Source organism: Dermacentor variabilis, chromosome 3 (assembly GCF_050947875.1).
Source record: "Dermacentor variabilis isolate Ectoservices chromosome 3, ASM5094787v1, whole genome shotgun sequence".
In the NCBI taxonomy this organism is placed as follows: domain Eukaryota; kingdom Metazoa; phylum Arthropoda; class Arachnida; order Ixodida; family Ixodidae; genus Dermacentor; species Dermacentor variabilis.
In genome coordinates this window covers 171076110-171083349 of record NC_134570.1, presented here as the reverse complement: position 1 = coordinate 171083349, position 7240 = coordinate 171076110, and the positions used below count along the sequence as shown (strand labels likewise).

The 7240-nt window shown below is 48.9% G+C and overlaps 1 pseudogene; it reads left to right on the top strand.

Moving 5' to 3' along the window:
- Window positions 1-5735: 5735 nt before the first annotated feature.
- Window positions 5736-6981, top strand: LOC142574898 (uncharacterized; annotated as a pseudogene).
- Window positions 6982-7240: the final 259 nt, after the last annotated feature.

The window sequence follows — 7240 nt, the reverse complement described above, 5'->3', positions numbered from 1 at the left end:
GATGCCTTCATAATAAAGTTAGTGAAGATGAACATCACAAATTTTCTAAAGGATGTGTAATTAGTGATGTAAAATTAGCGATGTGCTGAACGGCTGCCGAGCGTGCGATGAAAGTACCAAGCCATTGCGCTATATTAAGCCCGTTAAGGGCCCCGCGTAGCAGCAAATCCGGTGTCGGAGCAGTTGTGCGTGAGCGAAAATTGCCGCATATGTTTAGGTATGTGCATATGCCACACCTGGATATATGACATGCCGTATACGCGGGCGCCATCCGTACAGGCCGCCATTGGAATCTGAACCTGGCAACGTTTAACGCTAGAACGTTATCTAGTGAGGCGAGTCTAGCAGTGCTATTGTAGGAATTAGAGGGCAGTAAATGGGATATGATAGGGTTGAGTGAAGTTAGGAGGACAAATGAAGCATATACAGTGCTCAAAAGCGGGCACGTCCTGTGCTACCGGAGCTTAGCGGAGAGACGAGAACTAGGAGTCAGATTCCTGATTAATAAGAATATAGCTGGTAATATACAGGAATTCTATAGCATTAACGAGAGGGTGGGCAGGTCTTGTTGTGAAACTTAATGAGAGGTACAAAACGAAGGTCGTACAGGTCTACGCCCCTACATCCAGTCATGATGACCAGGAAGTCGAAAGCTTCTATGAAGACGTGGAACCGGCGATGGGTAAAGTCAAAACAAAATGCACTATACTGATGGGCGACTTCAATGCCAAGGTAGGCAAGAAGCAGGCTGGAGATAAGTCAGTGGGGGAATATGGCATAGTCACTAGGAATAGCAGGGGAGAGTTCTTGGTAGATTTTGCCGAATAAAATATTATGCGGATAATGAATACCTTCTTCCGCAAGCGAGATAGCCGAAAGTGGACGTGGAGGAGCCCGAATGACTAGACTAAATATCAAATAGACTTTATACTCTGCGCTAACCCTGGCATCATACAAGATGTGGACGTGCTCGGCAAGGTGCGCTGCAGTGACCATAGGATGGTAAGAACTCGAATTAGCCTAGACTTGAGGAGGGCACGCAAGAAACTGGTACATAGAAGCCGATCAATGAGTTAGCGGCGAGAGGGAAAATAGAGGAATTCCGAATCAAGCTACAGAACAGGTATTCGGCTTTAACACAGGAATAGGACCGTAGTGTTCAAGCAATGAACGACAATCTTATGGGCATCATTAAGGATTCTACAATAGAAGTCAATGGCAACTCCGTCAGACAGGATACCAATAAGCTATCGCAGGAGACGAAAGATCTGATCAAGAAACGCCAATATATGAAAGCCCCTAATCCTACAGCTAGAATAGAACTGGCAGAACTTTCGAAGTTAATCAACAAGCGTAAGACAGTTGACATAAGGAAGTATAATATGGATAGAATTGAACATGCACTCAGGAACAGAGGAAGCCTAAAAGCAGTCAAGAAGAAACTAGGAATAGGCAAGAATCAGATGTATGCGTTAAGAGACAAAGCCGGCAATATCATAACTAATATGGATGAGATAGTTCAAGTGGCTGAGGAGTTCTGTAGAGATTTATACAGTGCCACTAGCACCCGCGACGATAATGTGAAAGAGAACAGTCTACAGGAATTTGTAATCGCACAAGCAACGCCGGAAGAAGTAAAGAACGCCTTGGGAGCTATGCAAAGGGGGAAGGCAGCTGGGGAGGATCAGGTATCAGCAGATTTGTTGAAGGATGGTAGGCAGATTGTTCTAGAAAAACTGGCCACCCTTTATACGCAATGCCTCATGACATCGAGCGTACCGGAATCTTGGAAGAACGCTAACATAATTTTGATCCATAAGAACGGGGACGGCAAACACTTTAAAAATTATAGACCGATCAGCTTATTGCCCGTTGCCTACAAAATGTTTACTAAGGTAATCGCAAGTAGAATCAGGAACACCTTAGACTTCTGTCGAGCAAAGGACCAGGCAGGATTCCGTAAAGGCTACTCAACAATAGACCATATTCACACTACTAATCAGGTGATAGAGAAATGTGCGGAATATAAGCAACCCTTATATACAGCTTTCATTGATTACAAGAAAGTGTTTGATTCAGTGAAAACCTCAGCAGTCATGGAGGCATTACCGAATCAGGGTGTAGACTAGCCGTGTGTAAAAACACTGCAAGATATATATAGTGGCTCCCAAGCCACCGTAGTCCTCCATAAAGAAAGCAACAAAATCCCAATAAAGAAAGGCATCAGACAGGGAGATACGATCTCTCCAATGCTATTCACAGCGTGTTTACAGGAGGTATTCAGAGACCTGGAGTGGGAAGAATTGGCGATAAAAGTTGATGGAGAATACCTTAGCAACTTGCGATTCGCTGATGATATTGCCTTGCTTAGTAACTCAGGAGACCAATTGCAATGCATGCTCACTGACCTGGAGAGGCAAAGCAGAAGGGTGGGTCTGAAAATTAATCTGCAGAAAACTAAAGCAATGTTTAACAATCTCGGAAGAAAACAGCAGTTTACGATAGGTAGCGAGGCACTGGAAGTGGTAAGGAAATACATCTACTTAGGGCAGGTAGTGACCACGGATCCAGATAACGAGACTGACATAACCAGAATAATAAGGATGGGCTGGGGTGCGTTAGGCAGACATTCTGAAATCATGAACAGCAGGTTGCCACTATCCCTCAAGAGAAAAATGTATAACAGCTGTGTCTTACCAGTACTCACGTATGGGGCAGAAACCTGGAGGCTTACGAAAAGGGTTCTGCTCAAATTGAGGACGACGCAGCGAGCTATGGAAATAACAATGATGGGTTTAACGTTAAGGGATAAGAAAAGAGCAGATTGGGTGAAGGAACAAACGCGGGTTAATGACATCTTAGTTGAAATCAAGAAAAAGATATGGGGGGGGGCATGGACAAGACACGTAATGAGGAGGGAAGATAACCGATAGTCATTAAGGGTTACGGACTGGATTCCAAGGCAAGGGAAGCGTAGCAGGGGGCGGCAGAAAGTTAGGTGGGCGGGTGACATTAAGAAGTTTGCAGGGACAACATGGCCACAATTAGTACATGACCGGGGTAGTTGGAGAAGTAAGGGAGTGGCCTTTGCCCTGCAGTGGGCGTAACCAGGATGATGATGATGATGACAAGTAGGTAGTGGCTTTCATAAAGTGGCAATTCCTGCTTTTCTCTTCGGTCATTTACTGTACATATGCTATAAAATAGATTGCGTTACGGCACATAAGCCGCATAGAATGCTTTTCTTTTTCACATGTCATGGCTTCTCACTGTTATGTGTTTGGTGCGATGACTGAAAATGTAGACACCATTAAATTAGTGAAATCTGCGTCCGATATCTTTTTTTCACTTGCACAGAATTGAGAGACATAGAGTGAACATTATTGAGAACCAGCAGTTTAGTCGGCTAGACCTAGGTCCCCCACGATGGGAAGTCGAGGTCTTGCCTCTTCGCCTCTTTGTAGGCCTGCTGGGTAGCCCAGAGTCGGTTGTCGAGATGGGAGCTGTGCAGGGTGGCGTGCCATCTCGATGAGAGGGTCCTGTGAGTTACTCATATTTGAAAATCGAAGTGTTTATTCATAGATTCCCCATTGTAAAAAATTGGAGGACGCTTAAGCTTCGCCTTCAAGAGTGGAACGCGACAGCGTTCCCGTCGACCCGCCAAGGGGTGTAAGACAATGGGCTACGGCGCAGCGACTACGCGCCCCGCATCGGACGCGGTGAGCGTCGAGCAACGCAGCGTTCGGCGCGACAACGAAATGTGCGCCTCAGCAAGCGACGCACGCCTGAGCCGTAGAAACAACTCGTTTCTAAGGCAACACCGCGTTCACTAGAGGCGCTTTTGTACCGCTTTGAAGCATCGAACTCGTGGCTCAGTGGTAACGTCTCCGTCTCACACTCCGGATACCCTGGTTCGATTCCCGCCCAGCCTATCTTCGAAGTTGCTTTTTATTTATGAAGTGCCTGCCGTGATTTATTGCTCACGGCCAACGCCGCGGACGCCGACGCCGACACCGACGCCGACGACACCGGCTTTTCTGCGACACGAGCTCCTTAACGCTATCGCGTTAAAAATCCACGTCTTCCAGTGTGAAACCAGTGCGTTTTTTGGCACTGGGTCGCACTGGTCGCTGGGACTCACTGGAACACCAGTGAGAACGCTGTAGAAGAGCTGGGTCACACGGTAAGAGACGCTGGTTTCACTGCCATGACGCTGGGGCTCACTAGTTTGTGCTGTACAGGCGATGGTTCTTGCTGCAGTTCGCTGGTTCGCACTGGAAACTGCGCTGGTTGTGTTTCTGCCGCGATGGTTCCAGTACGCAAGGACGAGCGCTGCTGAATACTAAATGCTTTATACAATTTCATCGTTGATACTAGTCTCTTGTACTAAATACCACTATATCTCGGGATCATAAAACCCTATTTCGTGTCGCAGCTTGGAGTAAAGGTGCGTGAGCTGCCCTGTTTATTCATGGACATTTGACACTGAAGATAACTTTCGTTTTTTTCCCTTTTGACTAGGCGGATAGCTAAATTCTTGAGCGAAACCACGCAAACGCAGAGGACGCCGCGTTCTTTAGTAGTTCGCACGTAACATATGACTGGCAGTTGTCGCCGTTGTCGCAGTGTTGTGGAGTGGACATGGAATGCAGAAGTCGTTCAGACGCGCGCGAACTGACCCCGAGTTCGAAGCCTATCACTGACTGATATTATCGCACTGATAACAAAGCTGACGTGATTCGTGCGCTTCCACTTTCCTTATTGTACTAAAAAAAATTGGAGGACGCTTAAGCTTCGCCTTCAAGAGTGGAACTTGATAGCGTTCCCGTCGACCCACCAAGGGCTGTAAGACATTGCGCTACGCGCAGCGATCACTTATGAGGCACCCTGCATCGGACTTTGCACCAACCAATCACGCGGTGAGCGCCGAGCAACGCGGCGTTCGGCGCGGCAACGAAACGTGCGCCTGAGCAAGCGGAACGAACCAAAGAACTCGGTGTCTCGGAGGGAGAAATTATCTACGCGAGCCAAACGTCGTGATCAGAACGGAAAGCCTGGCCGCGACGCGCCATGAAGGCCGACGCGATCATGGGGCTGACGCCTCGATGGGATCGTCCTCCATCTCGCTTGGGAGCACCACGCAGACGCATGACACCTCGGAAGCAGCTCAGCACACATCGCAGGGGACGCTTTCACACCAGACGCGCTACGGCTCAGCGACCAGGTCAGAGGCGTCCCGCATCAGACGCTGCACCTAGGAATCGCGCTGTGAGCGGAAAGAGGAGCCACGTCGACAAAACGGGACGGTGCGAGTGACGAGTGAAGTTGGAAGGGGAGAGAGCGAGAAAACTTAATAAATCAAGGGTAGCGGGGCATCCTCGCACCGGTCCCCGCACGACCCGAAGGGGAGAAGCGGGCGACTGGCGCGCCACGTGTCGTGGCAGCGCCGCACATTGCAAGGAGGGGGTCTTCTATGTTGGCCGCAAGATGGCTCTGCGTGTGTGCAGAGCGCAGAAGAAATGTAATGAAAACGTTCTTCTCTATTCGTGTAAGTGCGACTTCTGTAAGTTACATGCTCATAAATACCTATATACACCGTAGTATAACTTTCTACGGCACGTTTCTAAGGCAACACGACATTCACAAGAGGCGCTTTTGTACAGCTTTGAAGTATCGAACTCGTGGCTGAGTGGTCATTCCTTCGTCGGCTCTCGTGCGCGTCGGACGCTGGGATCATGTGCTCTCTCCGAGCGGTGTCAGCGGCTTCAGGCCATGGTTCTACTGTATCTGCTGAGGATTACAAGGTTATTCTGCCCCAACTGCCAACTGGAAACGCTTCCCTGAACATTGTATTTCTTCATTGTGATGTGTCTGCGAGGCCCTACCGAATCAACGATTTCGAAGAAGAAATTGAGCGCCTACAAGTAGTCAAGGATGTAGCGTCGATCGGTGCCTACCAGATGAATCATGTCTGGGCGCTAACGACATATTCCATGGCCGCAAAACAAGTGCTCGTAGATGCAAAGGAACTGCGCATCAAAGGTAAAAGATGCCTTGTCATCGATCCCAACGACAGTCAGGTGAGAGTCAAACTTCACTGGCTTCCTTACCATATCAGTGACGACGCCGTGCGAAAAGCGGTGGAACCATATGGGAAAATTGAAGAAATGAGTAGAGAAACGTGGCTGACTGGAAAATTCAAGGGAGCGCAAACCTCATCTAGGTCGGTGATTTTGAGACTGAAACACGGATGTACTGTCGAATCTCTTCCGCATCAGATTCGTATTCAGGGCAGCAACACTTGTAATTTTGCCTGGACGACCACCCCTGTGTCTGAGATGTAAGAAATCGGGCCATATAAGAAAGGATTGTCGTATCCCGCGGTGTTCTGCATGCCGCAAATTTGGTCATGAAGCTGACGACTGCAGGAAAACTTGCGCTACCATGACAAGGGAAGACGGCGAGAACGACGACACAGATGCGCTCATGGACGAGGATGAAGCTGTAGAAACTTTACAGCCTCGTAACATTAATCTTTCCTCGTGGGTGCCTGAGCCTGCAACACCAACCACGCAAAAAGAAGCTGAGGCCGACTCTCCAGTGAAGGCTGTATCACCTGTTGTCTCTGTAAGAACGGATAAAATCTCGGGGGAGCCCGAAGAAAAGTGCAGTGTAGCGTTTCAAGTTCCGTGCCCTTCAGTGCCTGTGGAGTCGCCGACGGCGCCTAAAGTGAGCTACCCAGCAGAACCAGAACGCCCGGAGACGCCCGTGGCGTCTGACGACGCAATATCTGCGACAGAAGCAGAGATTGCGGACTTAGGAGCGGAACGTCCCAAGACGCCAGCGGCGTCTGAAGCCCCGTACCTTCCAATGGAAGCGGAGACGCCAGAGGCGTACCATTCCCTGGAGTCTGAGCCGGAGGACGCAAGCAATAGGGCTGCAAGGATGCCTGAGCTTGGTTCGGACGAGGAAAAAAAGTAAAGTCGAAAGCGGCCATGAAGAGGAACCGTGTTACCACGGCTCCTCGGATACCGCCCATAGAAAAACGTCACAAGCGCTCCTTGTGACCTGTAAAGATCACGCCTCAAAGGTATGCATCATTGGCCGGAGTATCGGCAGTTTTATCACTATGGCTTACTTAAAGCTAGCAACCTTTAATTGCGTGAGCTTGGTCGCATGCAGGAGGAAGCAGTGGTTTCTAAATCTGCTACTGCAAGAAAATGTTGACATTGCGTTTATT